The sequence below is a fragment of the Malania oleifera genome, chromosome 3 (genome assembly GCF_029873635.1).
Source record: "Malania oleifera isolate guangnan ecotype guangnan chromosome 3, ASM2987363v1, whole genome shotgun sequence".
NCBI lineage: Eukaryota > Viridiplantae > Streptophyta > Magnoliopsida > Santalales > Ximeniaceae > Malania > Malania oleifera.
Window position 1 is genome coordinate 46,174,924 of NC_080419.1, and position 17,014 is coordinate 46,191,937.

Below are 17,014 nucleotides of genomic sequence, written 5' to 3' on the forward strand. Positions count from 1 at the left end.
TCTCCCGAGAAATAGTAGCCCAGGTCCGGATGGTTTTGGTTCGGCTTTTTTCCATGATTGTTGGGATATTGTAAAAGAAGAGGTGATTGATGTAGCTAGAGATTTTTTTGCTGGGTCTCCTCTTCCTAGATTTTATTCTGCATCTTATATTGTTCTAATCCTAAAAGTTCAGAATCCCCAGAGTTTTGATAAGTTTAGGCCTATTAGTCTTTGTAGTGTTATCTACAAAATTTTTTCAAAAATTTTTGTTGCAAGGATGACTGGTTTATTGTCTGCATTGATATCTCCAGAGCAGGGAACTTTCATTCTCGGTAGAAGTATATTTGAAAATATTACATTGACACAAGAAATTGTTCATTCTTTGCATAAGTCTAATGGTGGAAATGTACTGATCAAAGTAGACATGACTAAGGCTTATGATAGGGTCGATTGGGAAATTTTAAATTTGGTTCTGAAAAGCTTTGGATTCTCCTAAAGATTCTGTGGTTTAGGGGCGGAATGTGTTTCCTCTCCTTGGTTCTCCATTATGATTAATGACACTTATAAAGGTTTCTTTAAACCTTCTAGAGGGCTTTGCCAAGGAGACCCTCTATCTCCTTATCTGTTTGTTATTTTATAGGAAGTTCTTTCTCGGCTTCTAAAGAAAAAAATTATGGAGAATAAGGATAGGGGCTTGCTATCATCCTCGTGGGGCGCCTTTGGTATCTCACCTACTCTATACGGATGACATTCTTATTTTTACCAATGGTAAGAGAAGTTGCATTCGAATGCTTATCAAGACTTTAAGAAATATGGGGTTTGGTCTTGCCAAATGATAAATAAAGACAAGTCAAGTATTTTTTTGTCAAAGAGAATTGCTTATGCTCGGAAGCGATCCTTGTTAAGGATGACTGGCTTTGCGGAAGGAGGGTTCCCTGCTACATACTTGGGTGTTCCTTTGGTATCGGGTCGTCTTACGGCTCGTAGTTTAGAGGCTCTAGTTGCTAAATTGAGGAAAAAGATAGCGGGTTGGAAATTTAAGCTTTTATCTCAAGGGGGCCGCTTAGTTTTAATTAAGCATGTATTATCATCAATGGCGGTTCATCAATTGGTGGTAATTGACATTCCTAATATTGTCTTCACAAAGTCAAATTCTATGTTATCGATTTTTTTTTGGAGTGGAGTAAATGATAAAAGAAAATGGAAATGGTGTTCTTGGCCTAATATATGTAATTCTGTTTGTGAGAGTGGTTTGGGTATTAGAGATTTTGAGGAAGTAAAAAAAATCATTGCATATGAAGTTTGTGTGGAGATTGTTAATTATGGATAATCTATGGACTCAATTCTTTAAAGTCAAGTATTTGAATAATAGACACCATTTGAGAGAAATACAGCCAGATAAAGGAACCAGATTTTGGAGATCGATTGCTCGTGTGATACCTGAAGTATTAGAGTATGTTTGTGTTCAAATTAAAGAAGGATCAGCCTCTTTTTGGTTTGATCAATGGTTAGCCTCCGGTCCCCTTTGTGCTAAGGTTTAGGAAATCAGAAACCATAAGTTACGAACACAAGATTGTTGGGATAGGGATGGGTGGAATGTTGATTTATTAGTGGATCTATTGGGTGAAGAATAGGCTGAGGAAGTAATGAACTCTGCTATTTCTTGCGAGGAGGGTCCAGATACAATAATTTGGAAACCTTCAACAGATGAGAAATTTACCACGGCAAGTGCTTGGGAAATTATAAGGGAGCGTAAAGAGGAATTCTTAGTTTCAAAATGGATCTGGCATCTTATGTTGCCAAAATGAGTATCAATTTGTATGTGGAAGTCTTGATTTGTTTTTCTTCTGGTTGGTACTCGTATTCAAGAAGTAGGTGTTCAGATGGCCTCTCGGTGTAATTGTTGTTCAAATGCCAAGATTGAATTTCTAGACCATGTGTTTTGCACGGGATCTTTTACTCAGGAGGTATGGAAACAAGCAGCAGTGGCGTTGGGTGTTAGATGTATGACAACGAATACATGGAAAGACAGAGTCAATTTTTGGTTTAGTTGTGCAAGACGGGCCTCACAGTTAGGCATTTTGATAGGTCTCATACCTAGTCTCATCATTTGGAGACTTTGGACTCGTCGATCTAGAGTTAGGATGGAATCAATTCATGATTCGGTGAGAACTGTGTGACTTGATATTAAATATTGGCTGAGATCCATTTCGGACAAGTTAACTAAATGTACACCTGCTTCTTGCATGGATATTGCAATCCTTTGTGCTTTGGATATTCAAGTAAAAAATGTGAGGGTTCGTCTTCCTCGTGTAGTCAGATGGTGTAAACCTAGGATAGGTTGGGTTAAGTTGAATGCGGATGGAAGTTGTAGAGGTAACCCAGGTAATTGTGGTGGTGGAGACGTGATAAGAGATGAAAAATGATTATTTAAAGCATCTTTTTCCTCATTACTGGGTTATGGAACCAATAATATGGCTGAATTGAAAGCGATTATTATAGGGATTAATCTGTGCAAAGATCTCGGATTTTATCAAGTGGAGATTGCCTATGACTCTGTTTTGTTGGTTCAGTGGATTAATTCTGGGAATTGTTCGGCTTGGAATTTATGGGAATTGTGGGAAGAGCTTTTGTTAGCATTGAGAGACAAACATTACAAAGTGGAACATGTTTACAGGGAGGCGAATCAAAGTGCGAATTTCTTTGTCAAGTAGGGTAAATCTGCTTATATAGTTGCCAGGATGAGCTTCCACAGCAAGTCAGGGGAATGATTCGATTGGATTTGTTGGAATTTCCTTCCTTGCGCTCGTGATGCTTTGTGCTGGTGTTTGTGAAGGTTGGAATGGTTGTTTTATTCCTTGAGATCTTCCGGAGTTTTGTTTGTTTTCCACTTATAGTTTGTTTAGTTCTTATTTATTGGTTTGGTTGGTGGACATTGGTTTTTCGGTTTTGAATTAGTTGGTTAAGTCAGTTTTAGATTCTTGGGGTTTGATTTTGTTTTCCCCAAGTCTTAAGGTTGGAACCACGGTATTCCTCCGCCATAAGTGAGGGGTTTTCTAATAAAGATAGGAGGTGCTGCCCTCTTTTTCCGAAAAAAAAAAAAATAGAGTATTAGGAAACCTAATAGTTTCAATTTACAAATCATGTTTTAACTAGACTCCCCATGGATATTGGAAATTATTTCAAACTAGACTCAACATAGAAACTAGAAGAAGGAATTTGTCACAACAAATGACTGCATTTTTCGAAAAGAAGTCTACAAGGACTAGGAGATTGCTCTAACGTCAGGCAAATCACTAGGTTCAATCCCTTCATATGATGTAAGCATTTTCCAAGTCGCATTAATGGACCCTGTTAGGGATTATTGATGTCTTTTAGTAGTATTATTATTAACTGTGTTATTATGTTAATTAGTAAGGGTATTATTGTCATTAGAATGTATTTGATTTGTATTATAAATAGAGGGAGAGACCTATCTTCAAGTTAGGTCATTTATTTAATCAAAATCTCAACATGGTATCAGAGCATGATCCAACCTAAACCATATCATACTCGACCGTTGCTAGAAAAACACATTCTTGTCACCGCCCTGCTCAGATCCACTTTCACCCTTCATTATTTCTCAAAACCAACCATATAGCCAAAAACAAAACCCTTTGAGATGGATGAGGTAGAGGCACTCCTTGCAAGTGCACTCATTGTGGACAAAGTAATCATATTATTGAGAAGTGTTGAGATCTCCATGGTAGACCTTCACGTGTTGCCAATGCAACCACCACCAACTCCACACCTCTAGGGCCAAGTTTTTAAAGGGGGGGGGGGGGAACGTACTGTATCCATGTTAGAGAAATAGTATTCCAAGTTCTAGCAGTATCAAACTCACAACAATCTTCTCTTCCCATTGCTTCTCTTGCCTAAATAGGTAATCCTACAGTATGCCTATCATCCAGTACTTCTTGTCCTAGTTTTTGGGTCATAAGACTCCCTGCCAATGATCATATCACGAGTATATCTAATTTCTTCCCCCCTCTTCAATATCTTGCAATATTATCTTGTGTTACTTTTGCTGATGGATCTACCATTGCAGTCAAGGGAATTGGGACTAAAAATATCACTTCTTCTATTTCTCATCCTTCGGCTTTGTATATTCTCAAGTTTCCTTTCAATCTTATGTCCGTTAGCCAGATTACTAAATTCATGAATTGTTCAATAACATGCTTCCTTGATTTTGTGGTTATTAAGGATTTGAAGACGAGGAAGACGATTAGTAGAGGGCGTGAAGCTAGTGGGCTTTATCATTTTGAGCTGCTATCTCCTTCTGCCGCCTGCATTGCTATTGTCACGCCTCTCCAAATTCATTGTTGTCTTGGTCATCCTTTACTGGAAAAGTTAAAATGCTTGGTTTCTAATTTGAGTTTTGTGTCTAGTCTTCATTGTGAGTCTTGTCAATTGAGAAAACACCATCGTGTCCCTTTTGCTTCTTGAGTCGATAAATGGGCAAGCTTTCATATTAGTCCATTACGATGTTTGGGCTCCTAGTAGAGATGTTTCCAAGTTAGGTTTCCAGTACTTTGTAGCCTTTGTGGATGGTTATTCAAGAATGACTTGACTATATTTAATAAAAGATTGTTTTGAGTTATTTCATATATTTTGTGCCATTTGTTCTAAAATAAAGACTCAATTTGATTTTCCAGTTTGAACACTTTGAAGTGAGAATGCTAGAGTATTTTAGTTTACAATTCACTACTTGTTTGACTCAATTTGGTATTGTCCATCAATCATCCTGTGCCCACAATCCTCAACAAAATGGGGTTGTAGAGAGGAAAATAGATATCCTTGAAATCACTCGCACCTTACTTTCGCAAATGCATGTACCCAAAGTGTTTTGGAGTGATGCTGTACTTACCTCTTACTATTTAATCAACAAGATGCCATCCCTCATTTTTAGTGGTAAAATTCCCTACCCCATTCTCTTTCCTAATTCACCTTTATTCTCTTTCCCTCTTTGTATATTTGGGTTTGTGTCCTTTGTTCATCAACTAACTCTTGGAGTGGATAAGTTGGATCCTCATGCTATAAAAAATTTCTGGGTACTTACATATATTTAAAAAGGGTATCGTTGTTATAGTCTTGTGCTGCATCGCTTCTTTGTTTCTGTTGATGTTACCTTCTTTGAGTCTATACCTTACTACACCTAGTCCCTGAGTGCTTTTGAGCTCAATGAGTCTCTTTCTCTGCCTAATCTTCCAAATTCTACTTTGTTGTTCTTGCCCAACCAACCATTCTGAGTCTCGATGTAGTTCAAGTCTTCCTTATCGTCTTGATCATCCTAATTTGTAGGTGTATTCACGACGGCAGCTCCTAGGAGGAGAATCCCCTGTACCTTCTACTACCATGCCTTTGGTTTCCTTGTCTTATGATCATATTTCCCATGATGTTGATCCCCCCATTGTTGTTTGGAAAGGTAAATGCACATGTGCTCAACATCTCATTTCCAACTATGTTTGTTGTGACTTCTTATCACCCTCCTATTATTGTTTTGTTACTGCTTTATCATCTACTACCTTTCCTAAATCTATTTCGGAAGCTTTAGCCCACTCTGAGTGGAGGAATGCTATGGTTGAAGAGATGAATGCGTTATAGGACAATGGCACTTGGGACTTGGTATCTCTTCCTCCCGACAAGTCTGTGCTTGGTTGTCGCTGGGTATACACTGTGAAAGTTAACCACGATGGTTCTTTGGCTTGTCTAAAGGCCCTTCTTGTTGCTAGAGGGGATACTTAAGTGTATGGTTTGGATTATTCTGACACTTTTTCTAGGGTTAAACTTACATCAGTGTGTATTTTCATCTCCTTGGCTACTACTTGTCATTGGCCTTTGCATTAGTTAGATGTGAAGAACGCCTTCTTGCATGGTGAACTTGAGGAGGAGGTCTATATGGACCAACCACCTGGGTGGGTTTGTTGCTTAGGGGCAGTCAGACTTAGTGTGTCAGCTCATGAAGGCACTATATGGTTTAAAAGTTAAAACAGTCTCCTAGAGCATGGTTTGGTCGTTTTAGTGTTTTAGTACTTGAGTTTGGGCTTCAATGATGTGTAGTGGAACATTTTGTTTTTTTATTGTCGTACTACATCAGGTAGCATCCTTCTTCTTGTTTTATGTGGATGATATTGTTATTACAGATGACGATGATAAAGATATTTAGAGTGTCAAAGATATTGTTATTACAAATGATAATGATGAAGGTATTTAGAGTGTCGATGTTTTCTACAAACTAAGTTTCAAATCAAATATTTGGGACCATTGAAATACTTCTTGGGTATAGAAGTATTTGGATCTTGTATGGGAACTATTTTGTCACAGAGGAAGAATGTTCTTGATCTATTGGATGAAATTAGATTGTTGGGATCTAAATCCGTTGATACACCCATGGATCCTAACAACAAGTTAGTATCGGATATGGGTGATTTGCTACCTAATCCTGAACAATATCGGAGACTTGTTGGAAAGTTGAATTATCTCACAGCCACTTGGTTGGATATATCTTTTGTAATAAGTGTTGTGAGTCAATTTTTGGATTCTCCGAGGACAAGTCATTGGGACGCAGTAATTTGCATCTTGAGATGTCTCAAAAGTGCACCTGGGAGAGATCTTTTATATTGTGATCAGGGTCACACTTATATGCATGGATATACAGATGTAGATTGGATTGGGTCACCTTTCGACTAGAGATCCACAACTGGGTATTGTATCTTGGTTGGTAATTTGGTTTCTTAGACGAGTAAGAAACAAATTGTAGTGGCTAGGTCAAGTGTTGAATCAAAATATAGAGTTATGGCTCACACTACTTGTGAACTGTTGGTTGAAGAACATGTTGGAAGAATTGGGGTTTTCACATTCTCAGCCTATGAAGTTGATATAATCAAGCTACTTTTATATTACTTCCAACCCGGTCTTTCGTGAGCGAACGAAGCACACTGACATTGATTGCCACTTTGTTCGAGAGAAACTTGTGCAGAAGCTCATTACTATTGCTTATGTGAAGTCTAATATGCAGCTTGCTTATTTGTTTATCAAAGCTTTGGGGGATGCTTGTGTTAAATTTATTTGTAACAAGCTAGGAGCATATGGCATTTATGCTCCAGCTTGAGGGGGAGTGTTAGAGGTTATTTATGCCTTTTAGTATTATTATTATTATTGTGTCGGTATGTTAATTAGTGAGAGTAAGTAAGGGTATTATTTTTCATTAGAATGTATTTGATTTGTATTATTAATATATATATATATATATATATATATAGAGAGAGAGAGAGAGAGAGAGAGAGAGAGAGAGAGAGAGAGAGAGACCTATCTTCAAGTTAGGTCATTCATTTAATCAAAATCTCAACAGATCCTTGAAGACAAGGCACCTTTGAGCTAGAGGTTGGGAGTTCAAGCCACTTGTTGGTGGGTGTGCTTTGAGGCAGTTCCCAGTTTTATTACATGATATTCCAAGAGTTTTGCTAAGGGAAACTTTCCTGGTTATATTCTTACATTTAATGGATAATGATTTTGCTTTCATTGATTGGAATATGCTATTTTTTTTTTTTAAATGATTACATTGAAAATGTTCATAAGATACTCCTCAACATGGCTCTTTTGAAAAAGGCTGCTGATGAGCTGCATATGTAAAAGTAAGCTGACCATTTACAGCTGCTTCCAAATGAAGTTGGCAGATAAGAAATTGAGAGTTGGCTAGTCAAAGAGTGTAAAAATTTCATGAACCAATTCATGCATTAACAAGAAGTTGTGAAAGATCTCAACAAACTAAAGGTGGAGTGATCGGGGGTTTAACTCTTTTTTTTTCCCCCCAAAAAAAAGATCAACTGCAGCCATTATAGGTGTTGTACTGCACAGAAATTTGAACTGCAAATGGATATTTAGTCAATTGACCTTCATTTAATTAGAGGAGACCAAAAACAGAAAAGAAGAGCACCAGCCAAGTCTAACTTCAAATAACCTGATCAAATCCAAAATATATCATCCAACGAATCAATTTATTGAAAAGAATGTAGAACAGTAGAACACTACCTCGCAAAATCACAATTGCAAATGAGGAACTCCCAATCACATGAATTGCAGGTTGCCTTGCTGGAGATTGCAGGCTGTAGCCTTCCCGGCTCTCTCTCACCTCATTGATTCACATGAACTGATGAAAAGCAGGTTGCCTTGCAGTCATAGGAGATTGCAGATTTGCAGCCTTCTCCGCTTGCTCTCTCACTTCTTTGATTCACAAGAAAATGGAAAACCTCCGTGAAGTGTAGTCTTCAATTCACACGAACAGTTAATTCGCTCAGTTCGTTGGGTGGGGTTGCTTGTGGCTTGCTTTGGATTTCTTTAGGGTTGAAGAAGCCCTAAGCTGTGGGCCTGCGCCTGCGGAATGGGATGGCTGTCCTGGGCTGGGCTGGGCTGGGCCTGGGGCAGGGTACACCGGTACAGAGACTTGGGTTGGGCCTTGGGGCTGTCGGCCTGCGCTACGGAGAAATTCAGCCCCCCCCCCCCCCCCCTGGGGGGTTTCTGAGCCAAAATCTATCAAGGAAAACTGAAAACAGAACTGAAAATTTTGTTATAGAAATTAGAACCGAAACAAACCGATTTAAGTCCAGAATCAAACCTGGCCCAAACTGGTTCATTTCACTCCATTATTGTGGTCTGCACTGATTTGTGCACACCCCTAAAATGAATAATTGAACAAATGAATCAAGTTATCCTTAAGTGGCCATCTTTCAATCTCATGTACAACCTTTAAGTTTTCAAAGTAGTCAAATAATGCGCACAATTTGAGGTTTGACAAAACTAGGTGTATTAACTAGTTTTGTTAAACAGGACAAATCATTAGCCTGTTCTATTCTGTGCTGTGTTTCTCACGACTGGCTATTTTGTAGCTTGAAATAAACTTTGTGGTGCCATCTTTTATTTTTATTGAACATCCAGGAGCTGCCACCTTTTTTGATAAACTTTCTTGATGTAAGGAGTCCTTAAGAGGGGAATTCAAAATGCTTTATAATTTGGGTCCTAGTCCTGGACTTCCATTCTGCAACATGCATCTTACAGACAATAGACCAGACTTGGAATTATTTGAGTTTATGAGCTTTGATGAATACTGCTTGCTCTGCAAGATATTATTCTTACTGCGTTTTATTGCTTGCAGGGATTTATAGAATTCCCTACTTACAGTAAAATTCATGATTGTGCATCAAAACCTGATGTAACAGCAAGTAGGATCAAAGGAACTTCTGTTCAACAAAATCAACATAAGCAGAAGAGTTCTATCACAGAAGATCATGGAGGTATTTTCCTTTTGGTGCTTCAAGTTTTGGAAATCCTCTGAAATGAACTGTGATGCAATCTGAGAAATGATTTGTTCATGGAGAAGGGACTGCTCCACTTGTTATTGAAATTGATTTCTCGTTCTGTGGACAATTTACATTTCTAACTGGTGGCCTGCGGGTTTGTGCCATGATGGAGGTACTGGGTTTGTACACAATTTATGCTAACAAAGAGAATGGTAATTGGTTATTTGAAAGGCCATTCCATGTTGGCATTTTAGGTGCTTTAATTCAAAGTTGATAGAGCTCTTTGCACTGCAACAACCTTGTTTGATAGAGCTCTGTTTAATTATCATCAATACTCTGGTGAAATCTCTTTTTAAGTAGGAAAAGTTATTGATTGCTTTGTTTAAAATTTTCTTGTATAAATATTGATTTTTTTTTTTTTTGTAAGTACTTAAATAATTATAAGTAAAAATAAGTTTCTAGCCATAGGGTGATGGATAAAAATTTAATAATGATTATTTTTTTTGTTAGAAAGAGCTTTCTTTACTTTCTTTTAAGAAACACCTACCCAATTGGGCTTAAAAATATCAATAGAAATCATTTTGCATTCATCTTAGAGGTTCCTCCACGTGACTTAGATTATTGGGATTGGGATAGGGAAGAATCGCAATTCTGGAGAGTTAAAATGCTCTGCTGCTTGATTTATAGGCAGGCTGTCTTGCACTGTTGAGAAGAATGTATCTACTGTTGAACTTCATAGAGAAAAGTCTTACTACTTGTTTGGCTTTCGGTATACTTATTCTTTTGAATAATATGAGATGTAGTGAAAATTTTTTTAGTGTAGGTAAGAGTTATTTTTTATATGTTCATTATTATTTCATTCAATGCATGATAAGAAAGGAATAAGCATTTTTTTGATGAAATTTGGAATAATTATTTTTTATTATAGATTCATAAAATGTTTCATATTGTTATTTATTTACTGCATTAATATTTTTTTTGTATAGTTAATTATCACTCATTTATTTCTATGAATAAATATCCCGTGAACCAAACATATGGTTGTTAAGGCTTTGTTTTGTTTGCTTAATATCTATTTCTAAGAATATATTAGTTACACGATAGTAATTTGATAGTTTATATAAAAAATGTTATTATAAAGAAAATAAAAATCTGAATTTGTTTTTATGAATTCATAAAAATAATATATTTGGAATAGTTATTTTTAAATTTAACCGTCGAAATGTTTGTATTTTTTTTTCCATTACAATATATATATATATATATATATATATTAGTATGCATATCTTGTTCAATGACTCCCACAAAATATGTCATTCGTAATAATGAGCAGACATATAAAATGGATTTAATTAAATTATGAAATAAAAAATTTTAAAATTAAAATAATTATATGTAATAATAAGTAAAAACATATTTGAGGTGCACTGTGCATAACGAGTGCCCACTTGTTTATTTTATAGATAGTAAATTAATTCTCTAGTGAGTGTCAAAATGTGTTGGTCAGATGTAAAGTGATGCATGGCCTAAAATGAGATCGTACATTGCAAAGGAATTCATTATGATCTATCAAAGTAAAAAATAACAATTGAACAAATATTTTTTGTTGTTATTGATAGTGTGTGTGTTGACATTCATTTTTATCTTAACTAACAAGTTGTCCACGATCGGTTGAATATCTTTCGCAGAAATCCAGCTGATTTCTTTGTTATCAATGCATTTCCATTTCACTAAGAACTTCTGCCGCTTCTTCCTTGAGGATGTGAATTTTCTGTCTGCAAGGATCTCTTCAACGTCATGTTTGTCAGATTGCAATGTCTTCAACTCTGCTCTATTGGACTAACTTCTGCTAAGGTCATTGGTGTTGGCGTTGAATGACTGGAGGCAGCTGACATGAAACTGCGGTCTTCTCCCCTTATCTGCCCACTTCTTCATCTGCTCAGAAGCTTTCTCCGGATAGGCTTGGGAAAACTCTGCATTCTGTCTCCCTACACTAGTGAAGATGTATGCCTTGGGACTCTTTTGTTTGTACGGCTCGCCCACTGTGTGAGGTAACAGTGGCAGCTGGCCTGTAATAAGCTCAAAAGGGCTCTTGTTGATTGTTGAGCGCCTTTGGGCGTTGCCACATAACGAAGCCACATCAAGTAGTTGTACGCCATTCTTCTGGTTGTCATTGACAAAATGGCACAAGTACTCATCTAGAAGCTCTCTGAATCTCTTCATCTGTTTGTCTGTCTGTCGGTGAGAACGCGAAGAGATGTCAATATGTGACTTGAATATCCTGAAAAATTCTGTCAAGAAGTTGTCAGTGAACATTAAGTCTCGGTCACAAATAATAAGTTAGGGAACACCCCAATGTTTCACAACACTCACGAGGAACAATTGTGTCGTCTCCTCTGCCGAACAGTACTTTGGTGCAGCCATGAAAGTACCATACTTCTTCCGCTCCCCCTTTGTTGTTGGCAAGTGAGACAAGTTTTGGTATAATCAACCACATCATCCCGCATGTGCGGCCAAGAATACCGTCCCAGTAGTCCTGTCATTGGAGTCATTCTCCGCGAATACCCCTCAATGAACTTCCTGCCGTATTTAGTAAGGCCAAGAAAGGAACGCAACTCCTTCACTATCGTGGGGATCTTCCATTCTTGAATCATCCTTACCTTCTCCATACTCGTCCGGATACGACCTTGTTCAACCACTTGACCAAGGAATGTGTTGCTCTGCCGAGCGAAAGAGACATTCTCCTTCTTCACATCCAAACTATTTCCCCTTAGCCTGTCGAACACCTTCCGTAGATGCTCTTCATGTTTCCTCTGAAATAACACCGATGCTCCCAACGGTGTTTTGGAAGGGCGAACACCTCCCGCTTCCAATTCATCAAGCTGTTTCCCCAACTCTACTATCTCAAGAGGCGTAATCCGACATGGCCCTTTAGCAGGTGGTTTCACTTCTGATAACAACTTGATCTTATGCTCCACAGTCCGTCGTGAAGGCAAATTGTGAGGCAGCTTATTCGGCAACACCTCCTTATACTCATCCAACACTGCTTGGATGGTCGTAGGCTCCAGCTCTTGGCCTACTTCTTTATCTACCACCACCGTGGCTAGACGTGTCTGCTCACCCTGACCCAATCCATCATTGAGTTGTATGGCTGAAAGAGACTTCCCGTTGTCTCCTTTCGTTGCAATGACTTGCACCATGCACGAGTGATCTCCCATCAGACACAAGGAACCAGACGAAGGCATCAGCATTGCCCTCGTCCCCCTTAGGAACTCCATTCCTAGAATGACTAGAAAGTCATCCAATGACATCACTGTGAAATTCGCATGACCTACCCATTGTCCAAGCTTCACAGTAACTTGCTTGGCTACTCCCAGAGTGGGTTGGGCTACAGAGTTCACTGCTTTCATGCATCCTGTATCCTTCTCTAAGTATAAGTTGAGTCTCCATACTTCCAACTACGAAACAAAATTATGAGTAGCCCCCGTATCCACCATAGCGCGAGTACTCTTCCCGTTTATCCTCAAGTCCACAAACATTAACCCCTTTGCTCGTGCAACTTTCGGTTCTTTTTCTTGTTTTTCCAATGCGCTCACCAGCCGCACTGAACCCACCCTTGGGGTATCATCCTCTTCCTCACCGTCTTCCACTGCCTGCTTTGCAATGGAAGCCTGTAAAACATTAAGTGATCCTTTCTGAGGGCACTTAAAAACTCTATGAGGACCTCGACATAAGAAACACTCAAGTTTACCCTTTCCCTTGGGTGTGTTGAATCCTTGAAACGACGAAACTTCCTTTGAGGTTGATGAATTAGAGTTGGCTCCCCCACTCTTGGGTTTGCCATTCTTGAAATACTTTCCACCGTTTCCCTCTCTGCCAAACCTTTTGGACGAAGCGGTATCATCACTAGTGTAGTCAGTCAAGCGTTCTGCAGCCGCTTGTGCGGTTGACAAGTCTTGAACCCTTTGCCTATGAAGTTCAGTTCTTACCCACGGTTTCATCCCCTCAAGAAAATAGAGCAACTTGTCATTCTCCGACATATCCCGAATATCAAACATTAAAACAGAAAATTGTTTCACATATTCGCTGATCGACCCCATATGCTTGAGATCTCTCAGTTTTCTCCTTGCATTATACTCAACATTCTCAGGAAAAAATTAGGCCTTGAGCTCTCTCTTCAAGTCTACCAAACTATCAATGACACAGCTTCCATTTTCAATTTCTCTGAACTTGGTACGCCACCAGAGTTTGGCATCACCAATCAAGTACATGGTCGCAATATCCACCTTTACCTGTTTTGAGGCCATCCTCACAACGCGAAAGTACTGCTCCACATCAAACAAGAAGTTCTCTAACTCCTTGGCATCTCGAGCACCCCATATGTCCTGGGTTCTGGCACCTTGGTCTTGCTAACTCCTGGAGTGTTGGAGTTTCCCATAGTAAGAACCATCAGATTCACCTTTGCATCCAGATCAGCCATCTGTGACTGCAAAGTTTCAATTGTGTGACAAAAGTCCTCTGACATGTTGCCTATCAAACTTGTTTGATGTTTTTGTGATCCCATCACCTCATCAACAAGCTCTCTCATCTGGGCCACCTCCGCGGCCATAGTGTTGGCTGTTGTCTCAACCTGTGCTTCCAGTGCAGTAGTTCTTTAAATGTTGTTTGGTGCTATGGTCACTTACCAAAGCTTCCCAAATCCAGCAACAAAGGCAATCGAATTCATGTAGCAACTCAACCTTGGGCTCTCACCAAATGTCACCGACTTGGCTTTGATACCAAATGTCACGGTCCGACTATTTTCACACCGTTGTGAAGGGACGTGCGGCGCTAGCAAAAGCATTCTTGCTTAACTAGCCAGCCTATCGTTTACCAACATTCATCCACCAAGCACTTTCATTAACATTCATTCATTTAGCAGCGGAAACAGTAATCAATTCATGAAAGCCGTGGTAAGCAAGCAGTAAACATTGAAGTAAACGTAATTCATTAACAAATTCTCTGTTGACATGGTGTACTTAGCGAGGGAGGCAAGTAGGCTAAGCACATTGACAATTGCTAGTGATTTTTATAATGATTAATGAACACTCACCCTCCCCTAAAGAGGTTTTTATGTAATTTTCATCCTGACACTAGGAAACATCAAAGTGACCGAGGAGTCATACTGCCTTATTTGACTTACAAAGACTCTACTAGTAGAAAATAACCCTACACTAGTATTTACATGATGGAAACCCATCCCAAACACACGAGATAAGCGGTCACAGGCAAGCATAATGCCTTGAACAAGCTTAGCTCGTGACAGACAAGGATAAAAAAGACAAATAAACAAATAAGTTAGGCTACCACACATGCAAACATAAACTACATGTAAACATGCAAACGGATGTACGAACATGCACCTGATCATTTCTGCAAACATCTGTGCCAAACATACATGCAAGGTATGCACTGAAATAAGAGAGTCTAATAGAACCACTAACAAGTAAATTCAAAGTGATAATGTTAGATTGTCCATCTCTCAAGAGATGATTAAGGACTATGTAACCCCATTTTATTAGATCCCTCCTCATAGGGGTAGGCATGCATGCACACAAGCACCCGAGCACACATACACATAATGAAAAAGAGCACACATATGCATCATGCAAGATCAGGCAATGAAAGGCCACAAAAGAGTCAAAATATACTTGAAAAAGACCAAAATCAAGTAAAAAAGGTCCTAGAATTTTTTCAGGCATTTTATTTTTATATTTTCTATTTTTGTTTGCAAATTTTAAAAATTCCTCCAATTGGTGTGATTATTATTATTATTATTATTATTATTTTTTTTTTTTGGAAACTAGATTCGTTGATAAGTCAATATGAATTTTTATAGAATTTTATTTGGTATTTACATGACCGTTTGTGATTTTATAAAATATGTCATCTCACTTTAAAATTAGATTTCTTGTCATATCATTGATTGTTTAGCTCAAAATTTAATCACATGGAGCCAAAACCTCTCCAATATCTAGTGGACAATTTTGGCTATAAAAAGATTCCAATTTCAAGGAAGAAGGACAAAAGGAATTGCTATAAAAGTGGTCTCCCATTCTCCTCCATATTTCTAAGTGATAGTGTTGTGTTCTTACTTAAAAGAGCGCTTCCTTGTAAGAGTTTTTTCATTATTTTAAGCTCTCTTCAAGCTCCAAGTCTCATTATTTTGAGAGAGTTTTAGTTTTAAGCTTGAGTTGTGGCGTCAATCTACTTAGAGATACTAAGCCACATATAATTTTTAATTTCTCATCCTTGTAAGTGGTGTTTAAGCTCCAGTGAAATGTTCCGACTCTCTTTTTGTACGAAAAGATTGGAATCACGTACTTATATGCCCCTTCTGGCACAACACACATTCCCACTCACAAGAGCAAACCTAAAATTAGGATAGAGCACACCACCTTAATCCCTAAACCAATGAAAGGACCATGGTTATACTTTTAAACGAGATGGCCTGACACTTGGGGCGATTGATCAATTCTCTTATTGACTCGAATTCTTCGTTCCCGAAGGATACTAGTACCAAACTAATATAATTGATTAGGTCTTGTAATTGTACTCTTGCCTTAGTTGAAAGGCAAAAAGTTTGCTAGTGGAACCTCGACTTGGTTTCGGTCAAGAGAGTGGACGTAGGTGCTTGTGAAGGAGACCAAATCACTATAAAAGAGTTTGAAAATTTCTCTCCCTAGTCTCTTTACATTACTTATTATTTGATTGAATTAATTATTCAATTGTGTTTGTGCATATTTTATACATTATCTTGGATTATTGAAGCATGTATGGTGAGTTGTGAGTGAGTATAAACTTATTCTTATCTAAGCTTTTGCAATACATTCCCTAAAATATACATACTAGACTATTACTCACCAAGAGTTTGATAAAAGGAGTAAGGACTCAATTCACCCGCCTCTTGGGTTTCCTAAAGGACCAATAGGGAGCAGGGTAGTGGTGCAAGGAAATTAATTGTCTATGGAGGGTCTTGAGTGACATGATTGGGAGGAAGGAAAGGGGAGTTAGTGGGTTAGGTTGGGCTCCAAACACCAAAAAGGAAAGACCCGCAGTGGGCCTTAAAAATAGAACACTAGCCCATATTGGACTGCCACTTCAAGCAAAGACACATAGTGGGCCTTAAATCAAAAAATTGGCCCATGTTGGGCTACAATAAAAGTAACAAGCCCACAATTGACCTTAATCACAAATTAATCCAAATTGGGATGCAATTTCAAATTGGAATACCCTCCTATGAAACTAACTTTGAGACATGCCATGTATGCAGGTGAATGCGGCTGAAGAGGCTTCAATGCAAGAAACCTAGGAATAAAGCTCGAGGCCTTTTTTGTGCTAATTTTTTGCCTATCTTTGATTATATTTTACTTGTAAATTATTGCAAAAGGATTAATGTAAATGGTATTTTGTTATACAAACCTAATGGATGGATGATTATTTTAGACGGGTGAGAGCAAGAGAAATTAAATTGATAATAAGAGCTCTCGCTTAGGCGAAGGCCTTATAAGGTACCCCCACTACCTTAGAAACATTTTTTTTTTTCAAAAACATGTTTTAATGATTTCACAAAGAACTAAATGAAAATTTATTTCAAAAGAAAAATGCTTTGATCATGCTTACTTAAAAACTCAAAATTTATCAAGGACCTAAACAAGCAG

General features: G+C 38.1%; 1 protein-coding gene across 3 annotated transcripts in view; it reads left to right on the plus strand.

Annotated features, from left to right (window-relative positions):
* Positions 1-16,797, plus strand: part of LOC131151780 (protein THYLAKOID ASSEMBLY 8-like, chloroplastic) — a 45,006-nt gene extending 28,209 nt beyond the window's left edge. The window contains exons 3-4 of one of the 3 annotated variants that reach the window (XR_009135764.1): positions 9,170-9,308; positions 16,627-16,797. The gene's annotated coding sequence lies outside the window, so the exon portion shown is untranslated. Of the gene's footprint in view, positions 1-9,169; positions 9,703-11,002; positions 11,505-16,626 lie in introns of those variants that run through there. The other 2 variants (XR_009135765.1, XM_058103196.1) reach the window with 2 other exon arrangements.
* Positions 16,798-17,014: the final 217 nt, after the last annotated feature.